Genomic DNA, 27833 nt, shown 5'->3' with positions numbered 1-27833 from the left:
CACATCAATTACCTCCCTGCGACCAATTAGATCGCACAGATTAGGCCTCCTCCGAGTTCCATCTGCCAGTCAGTGTCGACTGGCAACCACACGGAGGAGAGCCTTTTCAGTAGTAGCTCTGACCCTTTGGAACGATCTCCCCGTGGAGATTCGTACCCTCACCACCGTCCAGACCTTCCGCACAGCCCTCAAGTCCTGGCTATCCCGTCAGGCCTGGGGATAAAGATCATAATCTGTCCCCACCCGAATGATGAATGAATGTTGAGTACCATTTTTACTCATGTATTGTTTCATGTTTACTGTTTTGTACCCCCTTCCCTATATTTTGTAAGCCGCCCCGAGTCCCCTCAGGGAAAAGGGCGGCCTATAAATAATAATAAAACTAAAACTAAACTAAACTAAACTAAACTCCCCACCAAGCCACACCCACAGGAATTTTTTTAGGATTTCTTGCTATCTACCCAGCCCCCCCCCCTTTGCTGTCACCCTCGTTTCCCCTCCTAAACCCCGGCCCCAGCCCCGCTTCCTTCCCTACCATGCCCCTTTGGTTGCTTACCTTCTGCGGTGGCTGGTCCAGAGTCCAGAAGGCAAGCTGACCGGAGTTTTCGGCGGCTGCTGGTAAGCGGCTGGCTGGCAAAGAAGCCAACTAGCCGCTGCTTCTTTGAGAGTCGCTTTGCGAAGCAGCTCTTAAAGAGGCGGCGGGTGGCCGCAGGCTGCTGAAAAGTCCCCGGTCGGTGAAAAGTCTGCTGCCACTGCCACCATTTTCTTCATGTCCGCTTGGGTTTGCAAGGCAATGGGATGCTCATGCGCACAGACAATGGCGGCAATTGTGGCAGCTTTTTCACCGACCGGAGCAGTTTCCCATGGCTATGCGGGCAGCCACCTCCTCTTTGGGAGCCAGTATGCAAAGCCTCAGGGCCAGTGAATAGCAACTGGGGTGGGGTGGGGTGAGCAACTGGTGACAGGGAGACCAGTTTGGGGATGTGGCCAGCTGGCCATCACTACCGGTTCGCCAAACTGGACAAAATTTCTGCCACTGGTTCAGGTGAACCGGTTTGAACCGGGTGAACACCACCTCTGTGCAGAGGGATATTGCTTTCACCAATTTGCACAGTTAAAGGAAAGATTTAAGGTAAATGAATAATGGGACATTTGGAAGTTGGACTATGTGCAAATGATGAACATACAATTGCTAAAAAGCATAAAGTTGCATTGAAATACAGAAGAGAAGAAGTGAAGAACTGTGTGATAAAAACTTTGGATACTACATACAGGTGGAACAGTGGGGAAAATGTGTGGATCATGTGACCGTGGGGATGCTGTAACATTCAAGTGAAAAACGATGGTAAGTAACTTCAGACAGTCAAATGGTCGTAAGTCAAGGGCTGCCCGCAGTGGCTTTCTGAAGAATTATAATGAACTGGCCTCTCTTAATGACCCCACTCCCGGCCTTTCTCAGGACCGGGGATGTTGATAAATGCCTCTCACAGTTGTTGTCCGGCATCATCGGGAGAGCCAAAAGTTCCCTGCTTTTAAAATTGTTCCATAGATTGAAAGGGAAACGCGCATAATGGAACCTGCAGCTGCTTTCAGAGGCAACCTGACACCGTTTGACACTGTTTTATCTAAGAGGATCAAAAGTAATAGTTGAGACGGGGAATCTACTGTGCAAATCTTTCAAAAGACGTGGCCTGGAACAGGCAGAGATGGTTTAGAAACGCTGAGTCATTGCTGCCAGCGTTTCAGAAGCTTTGGGCGACTTTCTCTGCATTGATATATTAGCACAAGGCCTTTTTTCTTCCTAAGCAAGGAAGCCTCCTTGTTGGGAGGACTCATCGTATATTTCCTGGCTTCCTGGGCAGTCACCAACAGTAGTGCATGAACAGACAGATATCCATACGGTGGATATTATGTTATCTTTCATGCGATGGTAAAAGATAGCAAAATTAAGGCCAGGACAACTGCTTTTCGGAAGAGTATCTTTTTTTCCTTCCTCAATGTTGCCCAAGTTGAAAACATCTCAAGAGGTTTCACTGTTAAACCACGGATGAAATCAACTTACCTTTGCTACCGGTTCACAAATGTGAGTGCATGCGCCACCTCCACGCATGCACATGACCTCCCACACATGCGCAGGACCTTCCGCGCATGCACAGAGCATCAAAAATGGGACATGATGACATCTAGACGGGTGAGCAGAGCCTCCTACCACCATGGCTTCCGGTTTGCCCGAACCAGATAGAACCGGCTGAATTGCACCACTGTGTTAAACCAATGGCAATAGTTTTCCATGGTCGGAGCTGCCGTCTTTCTATAAATCTTGGTGGGGGTGTGTGGAGTGCTGGCTTTGTTTCAGTAAGTGGAATGATTGGATGTGTGGCTGTTTCAACACAAAACAACAACGGAGCCACATCCAGCACCAATCAGCACCAATCTACCAATCATGATACAGCCACACATCCAAGTTATCTTTAAATGGCAGAAAATGGAGTGCAGATCCAATTTCCTGACATCAGTAAAGCATTATGCAGACAATGACAAATATTCCGTAGTAATCTTGCACTGATATAAGCAAACATGAAACATTCAGTATGCTAATTAGAAGCTTTTTAAGTTTGTACCATCTTTGCTAAAAGTTACCTGTTCCATCTTAAACTTGCTTCTTGGTCTTTAAAATGCATTACATACATCTAGAGATTATGTGGTTTCATGACCCAACGATAGTTTACTGATAGCAGAGGTTCCTCATGTGTAACTTTAACGTATTATAAAAATGCATAGACAACACAACATAGGTTGCAACATCACTGCAGTAATTGCAACAACTTTTTTTTTAAAATATGCACAAGTTGAATGTTATTGCACATTGTGGAACACACTGCATACATAAATTAGCATGTTAGCTGTGGGCTGAAAAGTACTCCAGTTTCTAAATAGGAGAAACTAGTTGCCACTGATTTTAAGACAATAGCTAATATAATTTAATTAGAATTACTAGGAAACACTGTTGAGAAATGGATAGCTCATTCCTCAAATCAATGTTGTATTAGAAATTATACCATGGAAATCTTTAATAATGAAATGTAACTTGCCATAAAGAAGTAAAATAACATTGAACGAAAGAGAAAAACATAAAGCAACTTGTCATGCATTCACCAGAAGAAGAGTTCTCACCGAAGGAAGATAGGCCAGGAAATTCAACACTTTCCTGAACAAGATTTGGGCCAATGTTAGTCCTTGTAGCCCTGGAGAAATTTAGATTTGCCACGTAGACATCCAGTGTGTGCAAATAATGTTGTTACTGACTGCATACTCGTTCTCATTGGAAAAGAAAGACATCTGCTCTACTTTGCCTAGTTGAGCCAAATCAACATTGACAAGAATGAGTCTCATAATGAAACAGGTTCCCCCACCTTGAGGAAAGGCCCTTGTTTCAAAGGAGGCCTATTATGTCTTTCTGGATTTCGGCTTGTTGTTAGGCCTTCCCTCCATGATGCCTCGTTGCATGAATCTTGACCTAAAGTGCCAACTTTGATTGGACCGGGTTGACTTTTGACTTGTGAACCAAATTACTGCCTCCCCTATGTTACATTGGCTATGACGACGGGTAGTCCTCCTGCTTTCTCAAGAGGCAACTGGACTTTCTAGTTCTTCTTTGAAGACATTTTGCTTCTTCAGCTCTGACTGGATGGTGGGGAAGGGAAGGGTTTAGATTCCTTGCAGACAGCGGGTCATTTGCATCCTTTTAACGAGTTGTTAAAGTCAGCTGGAGGTTTATTTATCTCTGTCCTCAAGGGTCACCTGAGTAGTGCAAATGGGTGTGGAGCCTTCTTGGAACTGCTGAAAGGACTGTGTTGTAGACTGGAGATAGCAATAGCAGTTAGACTTATCTACCGCTTCATAGGGCTTTCAGCCCTCTCTAAGCGGTTTACAGAGTCAGCATATCGCCCCCAACAACAATCCGGGTCCTCATTTCATCCACCTCGGAAGGATGGAAGGCTGAGTCAACCCTGAGCCGGTGAGATTTGAACCGCCGAACTGCAGTCAGCTGAAGTAGCCTGCAGTGCTGCATTTAACCACTGCGCCACCTCGGCTCGGAGATAGATAATGTCCTATCCGTCCCCTTTGAACAGAGAGGGATGTTCAATACAGGTGGTCCTTGATTTACAACAGTCCATTAGTGACTATTCAAAGTTACATTAGCATTGAAAAAAAGTGACTTATGACCATTTTTCCCGTTACGATTGTTATACCATCTCTGTGGCCACATGATCAAAATCCAGACCCTTGACAATTGACTCGCATTTATGACGTTGCAGTGTCCCAGGTCACATGATCCCCTTTTGTGGCCGTCTGGCAAGCAAAATAAACAGGGAAGCCAGATTCACTTAACAACCGTGTTACCGATTTAACAACTGCAGCGATTCACTTAACAAACGGGGCAAGTAAGGTCGTAAAATGGGGCAAAGCTCACAAGCGTTTCACTTAGCAATGGAAATGTTGGGGTCAGTTGTGGTCATAAGTGGAGGACTATCTCTAATCCTCTTGTGATAGTTGACCTTAAACTATAGCCGTGCAGGTGTTGGACTGAGTCCGTCTGATTCAAGAACAGGCTTAACCACGGGGGCTCCTCACGGGGGTATTTGGTTTGAGGGAGGGTTACTGATGTGGGGATAAATGAAATGCCGCATAGCAGAAAGGCAGGGGATTGAACAATAAAAGCCCATTGCCTCCTCCCAAGTCCTGTCGCCTTCAGGCTTCTTTTCCAGTCTTCCTATTCTCTAGGGTGATGCCTGTTTGGGGGGAGAATTGGATTTTTTTTTAATGCATTCCTGCATAATGCTGCTTGCACAATCTTTTTGCTTTGCTGCAGAAAGAGCTGGCTCCACATATAAAGCAGTTGTGCAAATCTGAGAAAAGATTTAGGCAGAGAGAGGGGCTTGGAGCGCACTCCTCTCGAGTGTTGTCAAGCGCCTCTTGGGAAAGGCTAGGGAAGCCTTATTGTTTTCAGTTTCCTCTCTAATAAACTCAATTGCTTTTTCCTTGCTGGTTTTTCAGACGGTCAGATCCATTTTTACTAGGATCTTGTTAGTCAAAGAATCCTTGTTTATAGGAAACATTCGGACATGGAGTTTACAGACCAACCGCAGGCATTCGGCATGTCCTGGTGTTCCATATAAACCAAGACTTCTTTGAATGCTATTGAGCCTTAATTTATTTTAAGAAAAACAAAACGACCTCTGAGAGTTATTTCTGAAACAACCTCTGTGTGATGAGAACTCCAAAAGGCCTTGTTTCAGGAAATGTTATATGTCGGCCAATGGTTTCAGGGACAGAGTCCCTTTCCGATATACAGTATTGATGAAGAGCGACCGAGAGTAAGAATGTGAGGAATCCGTGTGCTTAAGGAGACTGAATGGCATAGTGGAAGCAAGTTGGTTTCTTTTATGGGACCGATGCTCTTGGTATTGACAGTGTCCTTAACTCCCGGTGAGAAAAGAGAGATCCAGTGAAGAGAAGACACAAGAACCATCTGAAATGATATCGTGATGGCTTTATAAACAAGGCAGCGTTAAAGACAGATATTGCCACGTTCTCTCTCTTGACTTCCCATGGGCATAATTGGCCTCTGGGGAGCTGGAGCCCTGGTCTAACCCATCAGCATCTTTCCTCCTTCTAGCCTTCCTTTCTTTTCAATGTGGTTCTGCTCAGACCTTTCGAATCTTCTGTTCTGTGACTCACAGAAGCTTCTTTCTATTTTTATATTCCCTTCTCCCAATGTTTCACTGTATAAAATCATGTTACATAAAATGTGGAGGATCGAGGAGCCTGTTTTCTCAATGAACTCGGTTTCTCAATAGTTGGGTGGCTGTTTAGAAGAAATGCAGGATTAATACACTAGCTTGGGCAGTGCAAAAGGAGTGTGATTAATTGTAGGTGCCAAAACTTTAGGGAATAGAGCGGAATCCACACTTGGGAAGCTTCTGAAGCTGTAGGTGTGGCCCATGGAGGCAGAACCAATCTGTACTTTGTAACGGGAGAGGAGAAAATACCGGAATACTTGACTAGTAAGTAAGGATATTCACTAGAGAGACAACGTGTTGTAATCAAGGGTGGGATTTTACCGGTTTAACAACTGGTTTGCTGAGCGCGTGTGCGCTTGCTTCACTTGCACAGGGAACCAGGATTAGCGCTGCATGCACATGCGCAGTCCAGAGGATACTTACCTCCCAGATTGCTGCTTGGGAAGGAAAACAGCTGAGTCGTGGCAAACCACTCTGTGGCCTGACTCAGCTGAGGAGATAAAGGTAGGCGAAGCGCAGGGGTGGCCAGGGAAGCCCGCTTGATCGTGGGAGCGAACCTCTTGGCTCCCAGCTGGTCACCGGAGCTGCCGGTTCAGACGAACCAGTCCGGACCGGTAGAATCCCACCCCTGGTTGCAATAGAGGTAGTCTTGGACTGACAACCACAATTGAGCCCAGAATTTCTAAGCTAAGTGAGACAGTTGTTAAGTGAGTTTTATCCCATTTTATGATCCCTTTTGCTACAGTTGTTAAATGAATCCCCTGCAGTTGTCAAGTGAATCTGGTTTCCCCGTTGACTTTGCTTGCCAGAATGTCATAAAAGTGATTAATGACTCTCGGAGGCTGCAACCATCGTAAATGTCAGCCAGTTACCAAGCATCCGAATTTTGATCACATGACGCTACAGATGCTGCAATGGTTGTAAGTGTGAAAAATTATTATAAATCACTTTTTTCCAGTGCTGTTGTGACTTCGAACCTTCACTAAAGGAACGGTTGTAAACTGAGGACTACCTGCATTAGGAGGCATTGAGAGGCTAAAGATTCAAGCTCATCTGATGAAAAGTCATTGGGTGATTTTGGGTCAGCCAGTGGCTGTCAGCCTAGCCTGACTTTCAACATGACTATTATAGGAATAAAATAGAGATCCACGTGGAAGTTGCTTTGATCGCCCTGAGGAAATCTATAAATAATCATCGTTTGATATCCCTGGTGCAAGGAGAAAAACTAGATTTCATTTTATTAATTTATAATTACAATTACATTGCTTGTACCAGCATGCTTGGAGGGGATCAAAAAACCCAAACGGTGTTCGCAACGGTGCAACTGAAGCCCTTCCTTCCCATTTGTACAGGCGCCAATGTTGCACTAAGACTTTGCCTGTAGTTCTGCAATCACCACCTTGCGCTTCTGACTACCTCTGCAGACATAAGTGTACATAGAATTTATTTTAGTTTTTATACTTAATGAAATAAGATCAAGCTTCATTTTTCCCCCTGCTCCACTCACAATTATTTTGGGCCTATGGATACTCCTTCCATTTAACACACCCCTCTAAAGTCAAACACAATTTTCAACCTAGAAAAAAGAGCAAAACCCTAATGTATAATAAAGACTATTATTATTTCTTCTTCTTCTTCTTTGCAGTGTTTTCCACAAAGCACATTATTCCCCTTTATCACTGGCTGCTATTCTGTGCCGTCAATGCAACATTTTGAACAAAAGAAGAGAGCAGAATAGTGCTCAGCTACTTACCTTTCAAACAAACAGCCCCAAGCAAAGAAACAGCGTCTTAATGTTATTTCAAGAGCAACATTTAAATTAATAGTTGTGGCAGATGAGAAAACTGTCGCTTAGCAGACTATAAGCACGTGGACAGAATAAAGGCCCAGCTAAGAGACACCCAAAGCACCTGTAAAATACATTTACCGTGTTTGTATCCAGAAAATAAAGTACTCACGCAATTATTAGGGCAGATTATACTCACCTTGCCCTTGTTCTGCTGCGCTGTGCAAGCTTGAAGATTATCATTAAGCTTCCTGTAGCGGCTTGGTGGTCGCCCAGCGTCTACATAGAGATTTGTTAAAGCAATATGGTTGCCCAAGAAATTAGGCTGGAAATCTTTTTGTTCAGCCCTCCCTCTTATCCATTAATCAAATGGGAAACCACAAAGAGAAATTTCAGGCTTTGAGAACAAAGGGAAAATTACTTCAAAAATGTGACTTGGAGTTCAGGGCTTCGGTTGTGGCTGAAGACTCTTTAAGCTGCAATTTCAGGAACTGAAATCATGAGAACTAAAACTTTATCGGCCAAGAGAAGGCTCGGCATTTTCAAAATAGGTTGAATAAGAGGCCTGTTGGTTGTTGTTGTTGTTGTTTTGTTTTAGTAAGCAGCCTCAATTAAAATGTGTTGCCACGGCCATTATTGGCAAACTCTTATCTAGGTCAAAACTATCTCTATATTCTCACTGTAAATAATTTCCAGTCTCCTATTTTGCTTCTTGCAACTTGTTTCCTGAGAGAGAGAGATGGAAAACCATTTAATTAAAGGGACTTGTGTAGGAAAATAACTGAACTCTTTTACATGGTTTAGTACCTTTGCTGATCAATTATGGTCGCTATGAAAATAAGAGACAAAGGACCACAATTAGTTGTATATATTTAGTTAACCCTCGGCTGTGCAATGTTGTCTAAGTATCCGGATGCCATGCTGATTACTGTTAATTTCTGTCAGGTTTTGCAAATTCAGACAAATCCCACTTGTGAGTAACCATATTCTTCTAAAGGGTGTGAAGGAAACCAAGTGTGTGGGGCAGGGGTAGTTTTCATTTACCTTCCCTACCGGTACACAAATGTGAGCACATGCACTCGCTTCACTCGTGCGCGCCAACTCTGCACATGTGCTCAGACTTTCCCGCGTGTGCTTTTGGCTAAAGAAGGGCCTAAATGTGATGCCATAGAGCTGGGGTGGGTGGGCGGGCGGGGCGACCTGCAATTTCCACTACCGGTTGAGGCGAACCGGTCTGAACTGGTAGAATTCCACCTCTGACGCGGGGAGAAGATTGTCTCTGCCCTCTTTTGCCTCTTTCCCCAAGGCAGAATTATAGAACTTAATGTCTGAATTATTTCTTAAAACTATTAGCAAGTAACTTTGCAACTTTAATAAGATTTGTATGCCGCCCACTCCCTAGGGACTCTGGGCGGCTCACAACAGAAGTAACGACATTAAAAAAATATTAAAAATAAAATTATTTAAAATAAGATATCACCCATTCACTCACGTGGGGCTGGATTTCAACCAACAGCCCCAGGCCTGCCAGAACAGCCAGGTCTTGGTGGCTTTACAGAAGGCCGGGAGAGTGGGAAGGGTCCGGATCTCTGCGGGTAGCTCGTTCCGGATTGCGCCTTTAGAATTTTTTTTGAAAGATTGCCAGCAAATAAAGATTTTAAGCTTCATTTTCCATGCCCTGAGAAATTAATTTTCAAACCTGGGGAGAGCCAGGATCCTTAACCATCTTTAAAATGAAATGAATGAAAGGAAAGGAAGCTTGAGTTAAGAAGAAGCAAAGATTTGGCAGAGGAGACAAATTGTCAGATGTTCTGATCCTTGGATGAAACATGCTGAAAATGTAAAATGCCTTTTTTTTAAAAAGCCACAAGCACATACACAATCTGCAACATGTTAATAACTGCACTGTGAAGGGCTTATTTAAAAATGATGTACATAAAGAAGAAAGTTCACAATATCTTTTAATTACTGTGAAGACTCCATGCCTTATAACATTTCAACTGAAAGATGGCACTTTCCAGCAGCAGGAAAAAATCGGGAATCATGCTGAGATAATGCTGATTTAAAATAAACTGTGCCATGTTTGAATTACCAACAAGGAAACATTTTTATAAGAAATTGTCTGCTACTCATGAGATTTACCCAGCATTGAGATTAAATTGGATGCCTTCATTCAAGAGCTGGTCGGGCCCTTTATTATTGCAGCTTCTGTTTCTCCTCGCAATATAACATTTTTGCCCATTTCTCCTCTAAGCTGATGGAAATGCCAAACCAAGCTAGTTTGCGAGTTTCAGATGCAAAACTGTTTCATTACTTTTAAGCTTTCAAAGTGAAGCTTATAGTAAAGCTTATGGGAATGCAAGCAGTGGTGGGATCCTGCCAGTTTAACAACCGGTTCGGTGATCGAGGGCTTTGTACGCATCAGCAGTTTTAACAAAACGTACCTTCCACGTTACTTCTGCCGAGTAACACAGCTGAGGCGCAGCAATCTGTTCTGCTGCATGAATCAGCTGAGAGGATATAGGTAAGTAAAATGCAGGGGTGAGTGGGTGGGCGGGCCAACCGGATCATCAGAGCGAACCAGTTCGCTCCCTAGCTGATTTTCGGAGCTACCAGTTCACCCGAACCGGTCCGAACCAACTGAATTCCACCCATAAATGCAAGGATTCTATTTACAAGCGCTTTTAGTTTGTTTGTTCACATATGTCCTGACGGACTCAAGGTTGACTCAGCCTTCCATCCTTCCAGGGTTAGTAAAATGAGGACTCGGATCACTGGGGGAAATATGCTGACTCTGTAAACTGCTCATAGAGTGCTGTGAAGCACTATGAAGCGGTATATAGATCTAAATGCTGTTATTATTGCTAGATTGCTTCTAGAATCAACATTAATAGTCCTGTACAGTTGATTTTTTTTAACCCCCAATCATGACAGTGTAATAGAGACAAATCTTTATGCATAAAAGTGTCTAGACAATACATGGTGGTCTAATGGCAATAAATAGATATTTATTTACTTACATTTATTGACTGCCCAATTCCATTGGAGCCTGGAAGAATACAGATCTAGGAAAAACATGAAAACAGTTAAATGCATTGAATCATACAGACAGTCCGGGCTAAAATAACCGAAGAGATGCCAAAAACAACAAGGCCAAACGGGGGGCATTGAACAAATGATAAATATCACCCCCACCACCCCGCGATTTCCACTACCGATTCAAACAGCTCTGAACCAGCTGAATGCCCCCCTCCTCTCCTGATTAGGAAAGCATATTTTGTCTGCCCAGACCACATGGATCTTCCCCACCAGGGCCCTGGAGATAATCCTGTAGCCTGGACTTTCCAGAATAGGGACGGTCACCCTGAACAGGGCCGTTACATAATAATGGTGAAAAAATAGCGGCATGTTTTATCATGGAAATTTTGCAGTTAGGTAGAGATGCATCCTGAAGCCTTTATCAAATTAAATAAACCCTCATGCAACTTGGCCATTTTGAATTAAAGGGCTTGTAGAGCTACAGTAGGACTATTTTGTGTTTTATGACAACCTTGAGAGCCATCAGCTGAAGTTTGCAAAACAATAACTCAGGTTGATGGATAAACAGAGCAGGATAACCTCTGTGGATACGCTCACCCCAGGAATTTGTAATCAGTATTTGTCTCAAACTCACAAAACTGCTGTGGTTTTTTTCCTTCAAGCGATATTTTTCATCAGCTAACACTGTGAAGAGGTGGGGGGGGGGAACGGGGTGGCCTATTGTGTATTGCCAGGCTATTTGGAGTCAGAAACCTTGACAGTTTGTTCCAAAACATCTAAAGATCTACTCCTACCTATCCCTGATGTAGCCTCTTCTGTTCACAATATTCCTAGGGAGAGAATACACAAATGAGTATTAGTAGAACTCCAACATGTATCTGGATGTCAATAGGTTGTGTATTGAAAACTGATTAAATGAGAAGACAAGGCAATCCACTCCTCTGTCGAGAAGGAGGGAAGAATCCTTGGAGTAGCAGTTACGTGGTCGAAGGTTATCTTCAAAAGACACCGCAGGTGAATCTGCCAATTTTAATAGACGGAAATATGAGGATGGTTTTTGACAAAGCTCTCCACTTGGTTTAAGTAATTAAAAGGAAGAAGCATCTAAGAATCTGGTACATCTCACTATGGAATAGATTAGAAAATATTAGCAGCTCGGGTTTTAGATTTTGGGCGTGGTTTGCTCTCTAAGCGTGTTTGAATTTAGTTTCTGGAGATTTTGTTGCCATCATCAGTCGGATTCTCTTGTCTCCTTAGCTTATAAATGTTTTGGGTGCCAGTTTGGTCAGTTGGTCACGTGATGCATTGTTTGTTTGGAATTATGTTTAAATTCGGAGCAGCTGATTGGTTCCCTTGTTGATTGGTTGTTCAAATGATCTGGTTTCTTAAGCATTCATATGCTGGAGCTACGCACCGTCTACTCAACAACGCATTCACTGGGATCAGTTTTACACACGAGAAAGAAAAAGAACATTGACTCCCCTTCCTAGACGTTGACTTAAGGAGACAAGATAATGGCAACTCGAGTCTACTGAAAAGCCACACACACGCACAGACCAGAGTCTCAATTTCACAAGCAACCACCCCACTGTGCGCAGAAGCAGAGCTGCACCCAGACCCCTTTCAAAAGAGCCAAAACAAAACACTGCGGCACCAAGTCATGAAGAAAAGCAGAAAAGAAAGACTTTTTCAATGTTTTCATCCGCAACGGCTATCCAAAAAATGTCATGCTACAACGCTCGTCATCCAAACCCCGACAAAAGACACAGCCAAACACAACACAAAAACAAGTCCTGCCATACATCAAAGGAACATCCGAAATGACTGACAGAATCCCGCAACCCCTAGGAATAATGATAGCTCACAAACCGGCATTTACACTCAGGAAAGAGCTATCTCAAGTCAAAGGCAGAGCGCAGAAGACGGGCCATAGCAACACAGAATGCAAAATCAATTGCAACAATTGTCACTAATTCTATGTGGGACAAACAGGGAGGCAGTTGAAGACAAGGCTTCACCAACATCAACTAGTAGTTAAATGGCACAACAAGAACCTCCGGTCTCAAGCCGCATTGATAACAACACCAGTTCGATTTGGAAGGAACAAAAATCATTGGCCGTGCCAGAACTTGCCACCCACATGGATTCATTGAAGCCTGGTGCTCTACCAAAGGACCAATTAACAAGCATATGGATCTAGATCAGGAGTGTCTAACTCAAGGTCTGTGGGCCAGATGTGGCCCGCAGGGTGCTTAGATCTGGCCCTGGGTGGGACCACCCTGGAAAGAGTGAAGGACTGGCCCTTGGTGCCTCTGGCAGCAAAAATGCAGCTCAGGGAGGCCACCCAAGGCCCGGCCGGGCTCCGTTTTCAGCTGCAATGGCCTCCTGCAGCCCTCTGGCAAACAGAAAACAGAACCCAGGAAGTGACGTATAAAGTGGCATATAAGACCAATAAACAACCAAACCAAACATCAAGCTGTCCATGCCCACCCCAGCCACACACACTCTGCTCCCCACCCCGAGATCAAGCACAATCCTGATGCGGCCCTCAATGAAATCAAGTTTGACACCCCTGATCTAGATCCAGCATATGAACATGTAAGAAACCAGATTATTTGAATGACCAATCAACAACAGAACCAATCAGCTGCTCAGAATTTAAACATAGCTCTAAACCAGGGGGGTCAAACATAAGGCCCATGGGGGGCAGGATCCAGCTCACAGGGTATTTGGATCTGGCCCACAGGGTCCCCTGGGGACAGCGAAGGTCTTGGTGCCTCTGCCATAAAAAATAGAGCTTGAGGGCTGCACACGGCCCTCGCGAGCTCCATTTTTGGCCATGATGGCCCCCTGCAGCCCTCTGCCAGCAAAAACAGAGGTTGGGGGGGGGGGCTTCGTTTTCACTGGCAGATGGTTGCAGGAGGCTGCCAGGGCCAAAAATGGAGCTTGGGGTCTCATTTTCACTGGCAGAGTGCTCAGGCCACAGGCACCTCTAACACGAGTGACCACATACACTCTGGCCATGCTGGTCAAGATGACCACATCCACTCTAGCTATGCCTGCCCCCCCCCCCCCGAGTTCAAACACAACTCTAATGTGGCCCTCAGTGAAATTGAAATTGACCCCCCTGCTCTAAACAACCCACCAATCACATGACTGGCCAAAAGGCACCCAGGGAATTTAGAAGCTAAGGAGACGAGGACAAGACAACCCTGATCGGATTACTTAGTCTGGTAACAAAACATTCAGAAACTAAATTGAAACAAGCTTGGAGGGCAAAGCACTGCCAACATTTCACTCTGCTACTTGTTGAGGGCCACATGCTGGCCGTTAGCCACTTAGAGAGGACTGTGCAGTGGTGCATAAGTCAAGTGCTCTTGCTATTATGCAGCCTCATGAATGAAACCTGTCATAATTGGGAGCTGGAGAAAACAGATGATCTCATCCTACAAGTGGTGGGTTGCTCAGAGTTACTCAGCACTTAAAATAAATTTTACAAAATCAGAAATGAAGGAAGTTGAAAGGAAATCTATATATCTTCTAGTGTGCTCATCATTTTCTGCTGGAACTTGTGTCTAAAAGGAAAAAAACAAACATGGCACTAAGGTAGAAGAGGGCACCCTCTGAATTCCTCCAAAATTGCTCCCATAAGATAATGTTTCATTTGATTAATGAGAAAATTGATTAAATACTTTGGTATGGTTACCTTAACTGCATCTAATGAATTATGCAAACTTTCGGAAGAGGAGCTTTTCCAACTTAAGGGAAATCACCTGTCTTTGACTCATTAAAGCAGCTGTATTGCAACTCAGATTGTTTGCTTCATAAGTTGCTCCCCATTGATTCTGTGCCAATGCATTGCCACTTGGCTTTCTCAGGAAGGGGTGGTAGTGAGAAGCAGGTTGTCTAGGGCTAGGCAAACACACACACAAGGCAGAGTCAACTTGAGAGAGCTTATGCATCCGTCCATGCAAGCCTAAAAAAGATGCAGCTGCTTTAAAGGTCTGGAGAGAAATATAGCCTCTTGTGTATTGTGAAACTCCTCTTTCCAAAGATTTTTGCAGCTTTACTACTTGTCTTGTTTTGGTTCTTTTTTAAAAAAACCAGAACTCGTATATATCTCGATCTAACTACAAAGCTTTCCTGAGAGCGTAAGGACGGAGTTGCCTCTGAACTCCGTCCCATTTCTAGAAACGTTTCTGGATCCAAAATCCCTTTCTCTGACTCTGTTTCTCCTTCACCTTATTTATGTTTTAAGAAAGTGAATGTAAGCACTCCTGACTTGGAAATGCGTCCCATTTTTTTCTCCACATTCTCTGTAGTACCAAATTCTATGCAGGCGGGTAAAAGAAATGAAGAAGTGCCATTACGAAAAGTATTTTTTTTATCTTCCTATGAGTGGTCTTGAAGATCAATCTTGTAGAAAGATTGAGTACACATTTGAACAATACAGTAAAAAGGGTTTTACTGTAATATGCTTGGCTCACATCAGATGCAGCATTGATGGTGATGGATAAACTTTTCACAGTTCCCTCTTTCCCCGTCACTTTCGTTGTGCAGATGACAAGATTTTTGGCAGCAGCATTTAGTTTGCAGAATTCCTGCTGCTCTCGGAATTAAACGGTCTTTTGGAATTCTCCTTTGTTTGTCATTATGAAAAATGCAGATGATTTCATATGAACAGGCTTGCGATTCCTGTATTAAGGTTGGGTGGGTGGAAATTAAATGAAGTCATGATGATGGATGCTTTTGAAGCTCGGTCTCTTTTTAACAAGGGTCTCATCCACATAAAAATTGTATGGATGCTCTTGAGAGAAAACTAGGTTGCTGGCCCTTGGAAGACAACTGGATTTATCCAACTGTTTGCAGATTTTTTTTGTCAGTGTGTGTGTGTGTGTGTATTGTATGTGCAAATATATTGTATGTGCAAATGTATATATTGTATACATGAAGAATGGTTGCAGGAACTGAGTATGTCTAGTATAATGAAAAGAAGGACCAGGGGAGACATGATAGCAGTCTTCCAATATCTCAGGGGTTGCCACAAAGAAGAGGGAGCCAAGCTATTCTTCAAAGCACTTGAGGGCAGAACAAGAAGCAATGGGTGGAAACTAATCAAGGAGAGAAGCAAATTTAGAACTAAGGAGAAATTTCCTGACAGTTAGAACAATTAATCAGTGGAACAGAAGTTGCCTCCAGAAGTTGTGAATGCCCCAACACTGGAAGTTTTTAAGAAGATGTTGGATAGCAATTTGTCTGAAATGGTGTAGGGTTTCCTGCCTAGGCAGGGGGCTGGACTAGAAGACCTCCAAGGTCCCTTTCAACTCTGCTATTGTATTGTATGTATATATTGTATGTGCAAATGTGCGAATGGTGTCACATTTATAGAAGGACTAGCTCACTTTTTCACTTAAACTGGAGAAATGTGGTATAAATACAAATTGGATACAATGTCAATTCTATTATAATCTCTGTCTTAGTTGGAGCTCACATATATAAGTATAGTTAAGCATGGCTTGATGTGAAGAAGAGTAGAGGGTGGGCAAGAACTGTCCTGTGAATCATGCTGCCCTTTTTTAGGTATGATGACGAAGATGATGACGAAGACAGCATCCGTTCAGTCATGTCCATCTCTTGGTGGTTCTGTGGGTCAGGTCTCTCCACATCTCTTGACATGCTTGCCTGAACGTTTTCTAATTTCAGCGCTTCTTCTCAGATACCCACTGTCTATAAATCAATATAGCTTGTTCATAAAGACTTGAAAAGAAAGAAAGAAAGAAGGAAAAGATACCCCATTTGATATATTTGGTATTAATTGTCTGAGATATAATACATCAGAGGACTACAGCATCAAGCTTGGGGAACTTGAAAAAGGTAGCAATAGCACTTAGCAATGGCACTTGGACTTATAAACCGCTTCACAGTGCTTTACACTCCTCCACAAGTGATTTACAGAATTAGCATTTTGCCCCCAACAATCTGGGTCCTCATTTTATCCACCTTGGAAGGATGGAAGGCTGAAGCAACCATGAGCCAGTGAGACTTGAACTGCCAAACTTCTGGTAACCAGCAGTCAGCAGAATTAGAGTGCAACACTGCATTTTGACCACTGTGCCGCCACCACGGCTCAGTGGTTAGAGGAAATCAGGAGGCATTTGCAGCTGAACAAGGATGCTCCCTTTATAGGAAAATCAGTACTGACTCCATTCTTTCTTCTTCTTTGCAGAGTCACAGTGCACGCTGTGTGGTGAACCTGAAGGTGAGTCCTGTAATTCCATCTTTTCCACAGTTGGTTGTGTTGTCTAGCTTGTATGAACTGCTTAACCAGGTTAGCATGTGTCGTCTGGTGGAAATAGATTGAACATGGCATTAAACGTCACATTCTTTAAAATAGGGGAGGCCTGGGAAATGCTAAGAGGCTTCTTAGATGTCGTCAAATGAACTTAACTGAATTAAATGAGTACTAAGGGGAATTTGTGGAGGGGTTGAAAAAGAACCTTTATCTATTTTTTTTCTGGGCAATTTACAACATTAAAAATTACAACATAAAAACCATCTCTAATTTTCATCCTCCATTTTTTAGTAGAAACATTGCCAATTGTCCTGCACAGTTCTGGAGAAACACAAGTTTTCCATCTCTCTCATTCTTTATTCCACTTATTTTTCTTTATCTCAATTCACTTTCTATGGATGCAACCAATCTCATAGCTAAAAGGAAGCTGTCAAAATCTATTATGAACAGTGTATTATTATATTAAAAGTATTAATATAGTCTTAAATCTAGAGATGAATAATATAATCTCAAGTTGTGGAATATCTTAACTACGGTACATATTTTTGTGATGCTGTATTTTGATAAATGTACCATAGAATATAGAATTATTCTGATTATATTAGTATTGATAGGCTGTTCAAAACATATTAGAACCCTGTGATAATAAAAGTCCCATTGCGTGACTTGACATAAAGAACATGTGTGGGTGAAAGAAAGGAATCCAAGATGTGAACCAGATACATAAACGCATATATTATATTCTAGTTTCCATGTATTTTTATGCGGGTTTTTAAATAGTTCGATGGAAACTAACACTATATTATTTCAGGTAACATCATTTTCTCTGCCATCTGTGTATAGCATCATCCTGATGTTTCTGAAAAACTTCATTATTTGGTTCTTTAAATTAAGAATATGGGCAGCGATTCAATGAAAAGATCTCATAGATGCCACATAGGTTGTGATTTGAAGGGCTTGATTTCCACATGAGTGGCTTTAAACTGCTCCAGTGTTTTAGCATTACCTCCAAGGCTAAAAGACGTCAAGCAGAAGCACATCAGGAGCATAAATGTAGCCCCCCCCCAAAGTCATTCAGCCCTTACTGAAGCATGGATTAACGCTTCATAATTTTTGACAATGAGGATCTCTGTAATTTATTCAGTAATTTTGTCTGCTCTAAGAAGGTGCAGTATTCCAACTCAATATAAAATGAATTAAAAATATGATTTTGGAAAAGAGAGTGCCATTTTTTGTGAAATAAATATTTGTCTGGCTTATAGGCAATTTCATTTGTTAGCTATGAATGGAGGTACTGTTTTAATTCACAGAGGAATTGATAGTTGAAAAATAAAGAGAAAAAGGGGGAAATTACTGGATGCCAATCTCTCTGCTGATATAACTAAATTCCACTGATAACTCATTCTGCTTTACTTTTCTGCCTGGCTAAACAAAATCCACTAGTTTGAAACTAGCAGAGACCGCCAACATAATGTAAGTCAGAATTGTTACACTAAAGCCAAAATGGAGAGGAGGGGAAAGAAGGACTAAAGGGATAACGGGAATTAGACAATTAGCTTAATGTCTTTTTTGTGTAAATGGACGGGAATATTAAACAAAAAATAATCAAGCCAATAGTAGAGGAACTCTTGTGGAAGAAGAAATCAGTGCAGTTTTTGCAAAGGTAAGTCTTGAGATGTTTGGAGTGGCAATAGATTGTAAGTAAGGGTGATTCAATAGATACACTCTGCAGCTGTCAGAAAGCTCTTGCCTGAAGGACGCTTTTACGCTAAGTGACATAGAGATAAGACTATGGTGACACCATCAGGCTTGGCAAGAAGGAGAAGAGAGAGGGGGAGAGGCTCCGTTCTATGGGCCGATACCTCCAAGAAGCTAAATGTTCCATAAAGGATCCATAAAAGCAAAGTCTGCAGGAATGATGGAAGACAAGCTAGAGATAAACAAGAGGTCCATTTCCTTCCTACTCTGTAACCTGCTGTTTTGCTCTGTGGTGCCAATAACCCTGCAAGATGCAATTTCCCAAGAGCGGCTTTATTCTCACGAATCAATCAAATCAGAACAGAGTAGATCAGAGCAGAACAAAGCAGAGCAGGAATGGAAGAGGCCTTGGAGATCTTTTAGTCGAACCCCCTGCTTAGACAGGAAACCCTATATACTATTTCAGACAAATCGCTATCCAATCTCGTTTTAAAAACTTCCAGTGTTGGAGCATTCACAACTTCTGGAGGCAAGTTGTTCCGCTGATTAATTATTCTAACTGTCGGGAAATTTCTCCATAGTTTTAGGTTGCTTCTCTTCTTGATTAGTTTCCATCCATGGCTTGGGTGCTTTGGAGAATAGCTTGACTCCCTCTTGTTTGTGGAAACAGCTGAGATATTGGAAGACTGCTATCCTGTCTCCCCTGGTCCTTCTTTTCATTAATCTAGACCAGTGTTTCTCAACCTTGGCAACGTGAAGATGTCCGGACTTCAACTCCCAGAATTCCCCAGCCAGCGAATGCTGGCTGGGGAATTCTGGGAGTTGAAGTCCAGACATCTTCAAGTTGCCAAAGTTGAGAAACACTGATCTAGACCTACCCAATTCCAGTTCCTGTTCTTTATATGTTCTAGCCTGCAGTTCCCTAATCAGCTTTGTGGCTCTTTCCTGCTCTCTGCGCATCTCAACCTCTTATTGCATTGTGGCGACCAAAACTGGATGCAGTGTGCCAAGTGTGATCTTACTATGGCATTATAAAGTGGCATTCACATTTCATGTGATCTTGATTCTATCCCTCTGTTGACGCAGCCTGGATCTGTTGGCTTGTTTGACAGCTGCAGCAAATTGCTGGCTCATATTTATCTGATTGTCCACTAAGACTCCAAGATCCCTCTTACAGTTAATGCTGTTGAGCCAGGTACCACCTATACCTATGGTAGTCAACCTGGTCCCTACCGCCCACTAGTGGGCGTTCCAGCTTTCACGCTGGGCGGTAGGGGTTTGCTGTAACTCGGCTTATAAATTGTATAAAGTAAAGTTACTTCCCTACTTTATAAATCACCATTACTGTGGAACCGGTGGGCGGTTAGAACATTTTACTACTAACAGAGATACAAAAGTGGGCGGTAGGTATAAAAAGTTTGACTAGCCCTGATCTATACTATCCCAGTGCATTTGTGTTTCTTGCCTAAATATAGAACCTTACTTTTTTCACAATTGAACTTCATTTTTTTATAGTACCCAATGTTTAATAGCAGTTAGACTTAGACTTATATATCGCTTCATAGGGCTCTCAGCCCTCTCTAAGCGGTTTACAGAGTCAGCATATCGCCCCCAACAACAATCCGGGTCCTCATTTTACCCACCTCGGAAGGATGGAAGGCTGAGTCAACCCTGAGCCGGTGAGATTAGAACCGCTGAACTGCAGATAACAGTCAGCTGAAGTGGCCTGCAGTACTGCACCCTAACCACTGCACCACCTCGGCTCTTGTTTAAGTCTGTCAAGTTCTTCCTGTAACTTAAGCCCGTCTTCTGGAGTGTTGTCTGTTCCTGCCAACTTTGTGTTGTATGCAAATTTGATGAGTTCCCCATCTATCCCCTCATCTAAATCATTGATAAAAATGTTGAAGAGTACGAAGAATACTGGGCCTAAAACAGAACCTTGGGGTTCTCCACTGCATACTTCCCTCCATGTAGATGTAGTTCCATGTTGGATATGGTTAATCAGGCAGTTATGACTCCATCTGGTGGTGATTGTGTTTAACCCATATTTTTCTAGTAGGTTGTGGTCTACTTTATCAAATGCCTCACATCGGTTCTTTTCCAGTCCTCTGGTAGTTTTCTGGTGCTCCAAGATCTTTGAAAGATATAGTTCAGGGGTTTTGAGATCTCATCTGCCGGTTTCTTCAGAACCCTGGGGTGTAATCCATCTGGTCCTGGTGATTTGAACTCATCTCGGGTAGACAGTTACTCAATTACTTTTTTTGGGTGGCTATTTTGATTTTTATTCCTAATCTGTTATTTTGGTAGGGGTTTTTTCCCCTTTTGTGTAAAGACAGATGCATAAAATGAGTTAAGCAGTTCTTCCTTCTCCCTGTGGCTTGTCATCTTCTTGCCACTTTCTCCCATTCATTTCAGAGGATGAGTAGGAAATCCCCCCTTTTCCCTCGTCACTTTTCTCCAGCTCTGACTCAACATCAGTAAAGAATTGATGAACATGTAATATCCTATTCATCTTTGAGGGGATAATTTGGGAAAGTCTTCAGTAAACTCACTCTAGTAGCAAGGAAGAATCTGCACTTTTATGAACTCTGCTAGTTCAAGGGAAAGTAGGTTTCTTCTTATGCAATACAGTTGAGACAACAGAGGGCACACAAATTGAATGAAAATACTTTTATAATTCACTGTTTAAAACCAAGGCATGTTTCTGTACTCTTTGTTCAGAAACAGTTCTAGGTACTCTTTGTATTAAATCTCAGATATTGAAGGTATTAATGGCTCTTTCCTCCCTGATAGAGATGTTCAATTCATTTCAACCTGAACTGTCCTTAATGCACATTTTATTATTATGCAGATTGAAATGAATATGGCATTCTGGGCTGGGAATATACAGTCCAGAAAATAATGATTTTATATTTCATTCCTAATCACTTTTGTTGATTTCAAATATGATTCAGATGTTTACTTTTCTTCTTTAAAATTTCAATTCCTTTATTAACTAGTCAGGCAGAGGGACACCTAAAGCTCCCTTGTATGGTGGAATGAAAGAAGACTCTTAGAAATTATATGGAATGGCTTACCTCCAGGAGTTGTGATGCTCCATTGTTGGAGGTTTTCAAGAAAAGATTAGGCAATCATCTGTCCAGAATGCATAATGTTGGCAAACCTTTGCGGCACTGAGTGCCGAAATCAGAGCACCTGTGCCAGAAACCGGAAGAGCAGTTGCTGGTTGCCTAGTGCACATGTGCGTGCTGAGAAGATGATCTTCCAGTTTCTGTCACACGCATGCACGCCACCCACTTGGTCTTCTGGTTTCTGGCGTGCAGGCACACGCAAAGACCAGCTGGCTGGTGTGCATGTATGTGCTGGAAACCAGAAGAGCAGCCACCTGGCATGCCGGGAAGATGATCTTCTAGTTTCCGGTACGCTCATGAGCACCGACCGGCTGGTCTTCCAGTTTCTGGCGCGCATGTGTGTGTGAAGACCAGCTGGCCTTCCCACACATGTGCACCAGGCAGCTGCTCTTCCAGTTTCCGGCACTTCTGGGCGCATGGAGACCAGCTGGCCGGTGCACCGGAACCCGGAAGAACAATGGGTGATGGCTCGCGTGCCTGGAGACATGGCTCTGCATGCCACTTCTGGCACACATGCCATAGATTCTCCATCACGGACATAAGGTCTCCTGCTTGAGCAGGGAGTTGGACTAGAAGACCCCTTCTATTATTTTGGGGTTCAAAGATTATTCATTTCCAGCCATTCCCCATTATGTGTAATAACCACATTATAAGTTGAAAAGGACACTATTGTTGGGTGCTGACTTTAGACCTGGGAATTAGCTAAATTCAGTATTTCAAGAGAAATCAAGCGGTGCCAGAGTTTAATTATTTTTGGCTCTTCCTTCCAGCTTGGACATTTTTAAATCTGTAACTTGTTGCCTTGTCACAAAAATGCTGAGTAAACTGTTTATGAGTGTTGCACATACATTGCTAACAAAAAGAAAAATAGGAGCTGGGATTACTAATACAGTAATTCATTTTTTGATTGTCTGCACAAAAAGATTCTAAAATTCTGAAGTATAAGAATTCCTTCTATAAACTAGATTATCTAGAATAGCGGTGGTACTCAGGCGACTGAAGTATAATTGTCCACAAAAGGTCAAAACACTTGGCTGGTCATACCTGTGCCACAATATTTGACATTTCAAGAGTAGAAACTCATCAGTTTGTTTTTATTTCTATAGTTCTGCGTTCTCAGCCACACAAATGCCTTTTGAGCATTTAACTCTATTGCTATTAATGGAGTATAATCAAGAAATCTCTAAAACGATTCTGAAGCATTTTAATTCTGCTAAAGTCAAGAGGGATGTTTATGGTTTCTCAAATCGATCTGCGGCTAAATCACTTGCTTACAATCACTATGTAGTAATTATTCAACCTTTTAAAATGTGTGATGCTTAAAATAATTATTTGAAGGAGAGTTGGTCTTGTCGTTATGCAACCTTCTAAAAGGGTGATTGGTAGCAGCAGCAACGCTAATTATAGCAATAGCAATAGCAGTAGACTTATATACCGCTTCATAGGCCTTTCAGGCCTCTCTAAGCGGTTTACAGAGAGTCAGCATTTTGCCCCCAACAATCTGGGTCCTCATTTTACCCACCTCGGAAGGATGGAAGGCTGAGTCAACCCTGAGCCGGTGAGATTTGAACCGCTGACCTGCTGATCTAGCAGTAGCCTGCAGTGCTGCATTTAACCACTGCGCCACCTTGGCTCTAATTATGAAAAACAGGATCAGGACTGAATACTCATATGAACTATTTTGTCAAAGTTTTGATGCAGGAACCAAACACGAACCTCTGCTAATTACCCACCCTGGTTTTCATTTGAAATGCAGCACAGTAGTTTTTAATGCATCTTCATTCTTCCTTGGATGAAGCTACAAAACAACTTCATGAATTGAAGCATTTTTGGTAAGATGCTCCTCTCCTTTCCTGGTATCTGGATTTAAGATTTTAAAAACGGCCGTCTTCCTGAGGCTGTGAGTCTACAGCTGTTGCATAGCATCTCCTTTCATCTCAGCACATGCCAATAATGGAGCATTTAATCATTAGGACTGCATTTTGCATTTTTGTCCTCGCTATGTTCAAACATGTTTGGTATTTCCAGGACAATCTTGAAAAAATATAAAAGGGTGCCCTCACTAAATAAAATTAATTTATCTTTCCTTGTCAACTGTGAATGAAAGCCATTCAAAAGGATGATGGACTTTTAAAGAAAGGCCTGTTCAGAATTGCTAAGAAGTTCCCACGATGGATAAATGGCTGATGAAAATAGTGGAAGTAGCAAAGATGCCTACTTTGATTGCTTTAAGTTTATGTTTAAGTTTACTTTATTGTCATTGCACCTTGTACAATGAAATCAAATTCAATTTAATTAAGGGAAAGAGCACACATTTCTACTTGGAAACCACTTCTGGTTTTTGTGTTTGAGATGGAAAATGAAACTTTGGGTTTTGTTGATTAGATAAGTTTGTTGTCATGGAAATGGTTAATACATATAATAATAAAAAAAGTTAAGGTTGTAATATTACTATCTTATTCTACTAAAAAGAGTTGGAGGTCAATGTTTTTCTTTTTCTTTTTCTCTTTTACCCTACAGTTCTTTCTTTGCCCTTTGCCCTTCTCCATTTTTCTCCTATTTTCTCTTTCTTTTGTATTTTATATCCTGATAAACTTAATATATAAGCTAAGATGCCCATGGTATATTTTGTTTGCACCCCTCAAGTGCTTTGACTCTTAAGAGTCACATGTCCTGATTTTTATACATCATAATTGTTCATACGAGCAACATACAAATACACCTTTTACTGGAATAACCGACATTTGTTTTCAGGTTTGTTCCGATGAAAAAAATTGTACTTCCATATCATGATTAGAATCTTGCAGGAGCAGAATAAAAAGACTGGTAAAAGTTATTTCCACCAGTTTCATCTCGGGGCTGGCCATAAATCTCTCTTTCGGAATGAAAACACTACTTCACAAATTTAATAGCAGAAGATTTCAAGGATGAAGCTATAATAAGTTGCCTTTTCTGCAGATACAAGAGAAGTTCCTACAATGACAAAGGTCAACTATTGCCGGTTACAAACACAATAAAACCTTGATATAACAAATATTCCTATTCCAAGTTTAGTAGAGTTCAACAGCAACTCACGAAAATTCCATCAGGGCATCTACCTCAAGTAATGGACAAGGAAAATAAACCCAAATTTATTTGTTTATTCTATCTAGAAACCTTTTTTTTTCTAAAGAAGAAAAGTTCGTTCTATAATCCAGGTACACATTTTGTGTACACACATGTAACAATTTTGTATTATAATCTTACAATTTTATCCCATTCAAATGTTTATAGCTCTGTCACTGATCATAGCTTTATATTTGTCCAGAAACAATAATTGGTGGAAATACTAGAAAACAGAAAGTGACTCTTCTTTCCCCAAACCACTCTTCTCCCACCTATTATTTTATCCCAACGTCCCCTCTCTTTCCTCCATTCTGTCAGTTCAAGCTAGTAAATCCACACTTTGGATCTGTCCATTCATTTGAAGTACTTTGAAATTACATATTATGCCTCACCCACAGTTTTGAGATCACGGGCTCTTCTATTGAAAGCAGCAGGAGAAAATATTTGAAAGGCCACATATTATACATTAGATGCTGACCAAGAAGCTGCCAATTACCATCCTCACTGCTTTATCCTTTTACTTACACTTTGGAAGAGCCGTTGCGTGATGATCCTCTGTCCCTCTGTCAGAGAATTATATGAAAGAAGAATAGAGTTAAATAAAAAGCACCCATTTCCTTAAATAGTCCCAGCCATCAAATTCATATCAAATTACCAGTCCTCCTCACTATGCATTATATTCTCGGGATTTCATTATTCTAAGTACACCAGTGCATATACCAGCAGTTCAATACACACGGGATAGATTGAAAACAGGGTTTTTATATGACACGAGAGGTCTTCAAATGGGATTTCAACAATGAGGGCTAGCTCTTTCCTTCCCCTGTCAGATTTTACAACTATTCATGACGATTTTAAATAGCAGCTTCCTCTGAAGTTATTTCTCTTTTAAAATGCCATTTAACTTCAATTTTATATGCATTAATACTGGTTATTGCCTGTTTTTATTAAATTTATTAAATGGTTGCATCTTCCTTCTCACTCTGAACAAAGTTTAATCAAAAAGAAACTGAAATGCCATCCATAAAAAAGACCTAACAAGCTGTTTTAGGGGTGAGGAGCTGTTTCTGCTAGCAGGAATCAAGCAAGACCAGAGCAGGAAGGACATTCACTGCTGGACCCTTCAGCTGAGAATCAGTTTGCCTAAGGAGGAAGTGGGAGTGAATTCTAAAATTGTCTTTGTTCCATACGAGGAGACCTAACAGAACTACCGTAGCCTTCATTTGAGGAATTCTAGGGTTGCATTTATTAGAGGGAGGATTCATGAAAAAGCTTGTTTCCCCCCCTGAGTATAATGTCTTAGTGCTGGCCTTTGTTTTCCAGTGGCAGTCAGAGAATGGACTTGGAATCTGAAATTCTGCCTAGAAGGCTACTGGGTGGCTAGTAGGGAAAAACAGATTGTGGTGATGGAGGAATTATCTCCTGTTTAGGGAGGTGAGTAATGGCAGGAATTACCTGAACCGCTGGAGGTTGCTCGCTCAGGGACAAGGGTTGGCCAGGGTGGCTGGTGGAATTGTTGAATTGAGTCTAATGGCAAAAGAGGATGTGCCTGAAAATGGCAGACAGAGAGTCAGAAAGAGGATTTGCTTCACGTTAACAGTGTAGAGTTAAATATGCGGACTTTGGGAAGCAGCATCTGGCTAACATCAAGCTAGCAATCTTGACTTTTGTTGTTCAGTTGCTAAGTTGTGTCCAACTCTTTGTGACCCCTGAATGACAGCAGGCCATCCCCTGTTCTCCCTCGTCTCCTAGAGTTTCCCCCAATTCATATGCCTTGCATTAATGACAGTATCCAACCGTCTCGTCCTCTACTGTTCGCTTCTCCTGTGGCTTTCCATTTTTCCCAACATCGGGGTCTTTTCCAAGGAGTCTCTTCTCTCTTCTCACTGGGTGGCCAAAGTGTTTGAGCTTCAACTTCAGCATCTGTCCTTCCAAAAAACACCCAGCGTTGATTTCCTTTAGGATCAACTGATTTGACCTCCTTGCAAAATACAAAGTCAAATTGTGAAAAAGCAAATTATGCCCATTTAATTTGACAAGGCATAACTTTTTACAAGATCTTTATTATTCCATGTCCCTGGGATCAAACTGACCAGCGTAGGCTATGCCAGGCTTTCCGGAACATATCTCCAGTGTTGAAGGGCATCATGTGCTGCTGAAGTGTCTTGTTAAATATGTCATTGTTCCCTTCAGTAGGTGATAGCAGTCTTGAACAAAAGTCACAAGGCCAAAGATCTTTTCCCAAGTCATCAGTAGCCCGAAGGAGAATAACTCCCAGAGCAAAATCAAAAGCATATTTTGACCACTAAATGGGGCTGAAAAAGGATGCTGCCTTTGACGCCATGAACATTTCTTGGGCCTCATGACTCCCCTTGAATGGCGTCTCTTCCGTACGATTCAGGTCAGAATTCTGGTGCACTCAGGAAAGCAGCTATGAAAGGCCTGAAAATGTTAAAATATTAGAAAGTGCTTAATGATTTTGACATTCCTTGAAGGGTTCCCAAGACAGAGAAAGTCTATTTTCACAAGGTCCATTTGGATGTCACCTGAATTATAGGCAAACTAGTCCAAGGGAGCAAATCAAAGTCACATTTCTCTAGCTTGACATACAGCTTGTATTTGTGAAGCCTTTGCAGAATATTCCGTATATTTAGTGTGGCATCTGGAGCCCCAGAAAAAAAATATGAGAATGTCATTTAAATATACACCTACATAAGGCAGTTAGAGCTCATTCATTCCAGCTGACATCTTCTGAGTAAAATAAAAACAATGTTTGATTTTACACAGTTCACACGGTATGAACTGCATAATTACATGTCAAGGGAGATTCCCAGTCCTCCAGGTCATGGTTGTCCCAAAGGGGCTTTTTCGGGAGGCAGCTGGACTTTCTTTTTTCTTTTCCTTTGAAGACATTTTGCTTCTCATCCAAGAAGCTTCTTCAGCTCTGACTGGATGGTGGGAAATGGAAGGATTTGTAT

The 27833-nt window shown here is 42.0% G+C and overlaps 1 protein-coding gene across 1 annotated transcript in view; it reads left to right on the top strand.

Annotated features, from left to right (window-relative positions):
* The window catches only part of DLGAP2 (DLG associated protein 2), a 313806-nt gene that overhangs the window by 63622 nt on the left and 222351 nt on the right, over positions 1-27833 (top strand). Inside the window, exon 2 of the mRNA XM_087718987.1 lies at positions 16856-16888. The gene's annotated coding sequence lies outside the window, so the exon portion shown is untranslated. The remainder of the gene's footprint in view (positions 1-16855; positions 16889-27833) is intronic.

Source organism: Thamnophis sirtalis, unplaced genomic scaffold (genome assembly GCF_051295495.1).
Source record: "Thamnophis sirtalis isolate CommonGarterSnake01/CBP01778 unplaced genomic scaffold, rThaSir2_p1.2 scaffold_6, whole genome shotgun sequence".
In the NCBI taxonomy this organism is placed as follows: domain Eukaryota; kingdom Metazoa; phylum Chordata; class Lepidosauria; order Squamata; family Natricidae; genus Thamnophis; species Thamnophis sirtalis.
The sequence above is the reverse complement of the archived record's forward strand: the minus strand, read 5'-3'. Positions and strand labels throughout refer to the sequence as shown.